The sequence below is a fragment of the Salvelinus fontinalis genome, chromosome 5 (assembly GCF_029448725.1).
Source record: "Salvelinus fontinalis isolate EN_2023a chromosome 5, ASM2944872v1, whole genome shotgun sequence".
Classification (NCBI taxonomy): Eukaryota; Metazoa; Chordata; class Actinopteri; order Salmoniformes; family Salmonidae; genus Salvelinus; species Salvelinus fontinalis.
The window spans coordinates 49,167,001-49,170,817 of record NC_074669.1 but is presented as its reverse complement, the minus strand read 5'-3'; positions in this window follow the sequence as shown (position 1 = coordinate 49,170,817).

The following is a 3,817-nucleotide window of genomic DNA, read 5'->3' as shown; positions in this document are numbered from 1 at the left end:
GGTTATCAGACTGTTAAACAGCCATCACTAACATTGAGTGGCTACTGCCAACATACTGACTGATCTCTAGCCACCTTAATAATAAAAAATTGGATGTAATAAATGTATCACTAGTCACTTTAAACTTTGCCACTTTATATAATGTTTACATACCCTACACTACTCATCTCATATGTATATGCTGTACTCTACACCATCTACTGCATCTTGCCTATGCCGTTCGGCAATCGCTCATCCATAGTTATTTGTATGTACATATTCTTATTCATTCCTTTACATCTGTGTGTATAAGGTAGCTGTTGTGAAATTGTTAGATTACTTGTTAGATATTACTGCATGGTCGGAACTAGAAGCACAAGCATTTCGCTACACTCGCATTAACATCTGCTAACCATTAACATCTGCTAACCATGTGTATGTGACAAATAACATTTGGTTAGATTTGACAAAGGGAAGCATGATTTATGTCACTTGTGATCATGACCGCTAGAGGGAGCAAGGTACAATGTTATAAAAAAATGTAAAGCAGTCAGTAAATTCGTATCACACAATAGATACAAATTGTCATAAAAAACCTGTAGCTTTTCAAGGTTACAGTATAATATCAGTTTATTTGTGTATTTGGATACCCATATACTATTATGATCCCCCCCCCCCCCCCAAAAAAACATAACTAATCAAAACAACAATGAGGCAATAACAATACACAGACAACAAAACATACTTTTTTTATAAACCCATGTGAGAACGAATTACTGATTTAAAAAAAAGGAAAACAAGTATCATCAGGTCAACAGCTGAAATTAATGTCAAATCAAATCTGTGTTGACATTGTTGTAGTAATGACACTGTGTGCACTGTGTGTAGGCCTTATGGTTGAAAGTAAGTTCATGTGTTACTAGCCATGCCATATTTTTGAATTATTGGATAATTAGTGTGCCTGCAAACGTTTTGTGTCATCTTCATTGCACAAAAGCCGTATGTATGAAAAGTGCTTGTTATTCCATTGACCTGCCTTCTTTCTTTCACTGTTGTGGTCTTGGACTGTAGCCATGTGCCCCAAATTAGTTCCATGGTCCTGTTCAGTAGCCAAATGTTGTCGAATGTTGCAAATACAAATACAATGATTCTTATTCTACATATCAGAGAGGCATGTTTGTGCAACATGGCATATTTCTATCTGAATGTTCCAAAAAGTTGTGTCTTGCTGAACGCGCCCCTGTTCAATCCCTAGTTGAACATAGATCCCTTGCAAAACAACTCTCAACTCCATGGAAGAGAAAGATGGGTATCTTGACCTACTTCTGAGAAACATTGTCATAGATCATATTCGAAATATGTTACTAGCTCGTGTCACAGACATCTCAGTGGCCAAGAGGTGGCTGCACAGTCGCGGCTTGAGGACTTAAATATCAAAGTATGGCTGTGAAGAGTAAGCACTTCTTAGGAAATACGAAAATATGCTTTATCTCAAAGTACCAGCTCTGAGGGGTGACTAATCTCTCATGGACAGATTCACAATGTAGGAAGTGACAATTTGGCGCATATTTTACTTCTGGGTAACCGAGATAGCAGGTGACAGACTAGCTTTGGAGACCCTTAAAGGTAGTCTACTGTATGTTAGTCCTAGTTAATGCTAATAGTGCGGTATATCTTAAAATGTTGGCGCAATGGTTTCTCTGTAAATAAAGGTTGATGCCATCAACTTTAGGCTTAAAAGTCCCTTCCTTCCCATGGTAAAATGTGTAGCTATTGTTGCACCACTACGAAAGTTGCGGGCCATTCCACAAGGTGGGCTCAATGAGTTAAGTAAAAAAAATCAAAAAAATCCAAGATAGAAGTTTTGCAGATGTTTTCAGACCTCCAGAGAAGTATTTTGTCAAGAAGAATCCACGTCTCTGGCCATATGTCGTGTAGATCCATATTATGTCTTAACACAAAATGTATGGAAAAGATAAGCACATTTGGAAATGACATGGTACTTATATTTGCTATTTTGGCAAATAACTGGACATGGACTCATTTTGACATTAGACTACTTTTGAGTTCTGAAAACATTTGACTAAATTAGATTTTGGAGCATAATTTCCCTTTAAATTCTGAATAAGAACTGCATTTCATGCTCTAGAAAGAGAGCTCACACAATGTGTAGTTGCATCAGAATCTATAGCAACCTGGTGGAAAAAATACCCAATCGTCATACTTGAGTAAAAGTGAAGATACTTTAATAGAAAATGACTCAAGTGAAAGTGAAACTTGCCCAGTAAAATACTACTTGAGTATAGTCTAAAAGTATGGATAGCCAGGGGCACACTCCAACACTCAGACATAATTTACAAACGAAGCATGTGTGTTTAGTGAGTCTGCCACATCAGAGGCAGTAGGGATGACCAGGTATGTCCTCTTGATAAGCATGTGAATGGATCATTTCAAATCAAATTAAATGTTATTTGTCACATGCGCCGAATACAACAGGTACAACCTTACAGTGAAATGCTTACTTACAAACCCTTAACCAACAATGCTTTAAGAAGTTAAGAAAAAAAAAAAGTGTTAACTAAAATATATATAAATAAAAAATAGAAAATAAAAGTAACAAATAATTAAACAGCAGCAGCAAAATAACAAGCGATGCTATATACAGGGGTTACCAGTACAGAGTCAATGTGCGGGGGGAGTGGTTAGTCGAGGCTTGAGGTGATAAGTACATGCAGGTAGAGTTAAAGTGACAATGCATAGATTATAAACAGAGAGTAGCAGCAGTGTAAAAGAGGGGTCTGATTAGCTGTTCAGGAGTCTTATGGCTTGGGGGTAGAAGCAGTTGAGAAGCCTTTTGGACCTCAACTTGGTGCTCCGGTACCACTTGCCATGCGGCAGAAGAGAGAATAGTCTATGACTAGGGTGGCTGGAGTCTTTGACAATTTTTATGGCCTTCCTCTGACCGCCTGACACAGAGGTCCTGGATGGCAGGAAGCTTGGCCCCAGTGATAAACTGGGCCGTACGCACTACCCTCTGTAGTGCCTTGCTGTCAGAGGCCGAGCAGTTGCCATACCAGGCAGTGATGCAAACAGTCAGAATGCTCTCGATGGTGCAGCTGTGGAACCTTTTGAGAGTCTGAGGACCCATGCCAAATCAGTCTCCTGAAGGGGAATAGGCTTTGTTGTGCCCTCTTCATGACTCTCTTAGTGGGTTTGGACCATGATAGCTTGTTGGTGATGTGGACACCAAGGAACTTGATGTTCTCAACCTGTTCCACTACAGCCCCGTCGATGAGAATGGGGGCGTGCTCGGTCCTCCTTTTCCTGTAGTCCACAATGATCTCATTTGTCTTGATCACAGAGGTTGTTGTCCTTGCACCACAGGGCCAGGTCTCTGACCTCCACCCTATAGGCGGTCTCATCCTTCTCGGTGATCAGGCCTATGACTATTGTGTCATAAGCAAACTTGATGATGGTGTTGGAGTCGTGCCTGGCCATGCAGGCATGAGTGAACAGGGAATACAGGAGGGGACTGAGTACGCACCCCTGAGGGGCCCCCGTGTTGAGGATCAGCGTGGCGGATGTGTTGCTACCTACCATCACCACCTGGTGGCGGACCGTCAGGAAGTCCAGGATCGAGTTGCAGAGGGAGGTGTTTAGTTCCAGGGTCCTTAACTTAGTGATGAGCTTTGAGGGCACTATGGTGTTGAACGCTGAGCTGTAGTCAATGAATATCATTCTCACATAGGTTTTCCTTTTGTCCAGGTGGGAAATGGCAGTGTGGAGTGCAATAGAGATTGCATCATCTGTGGATCTTTTGGGGCGGTATGCAAATTGA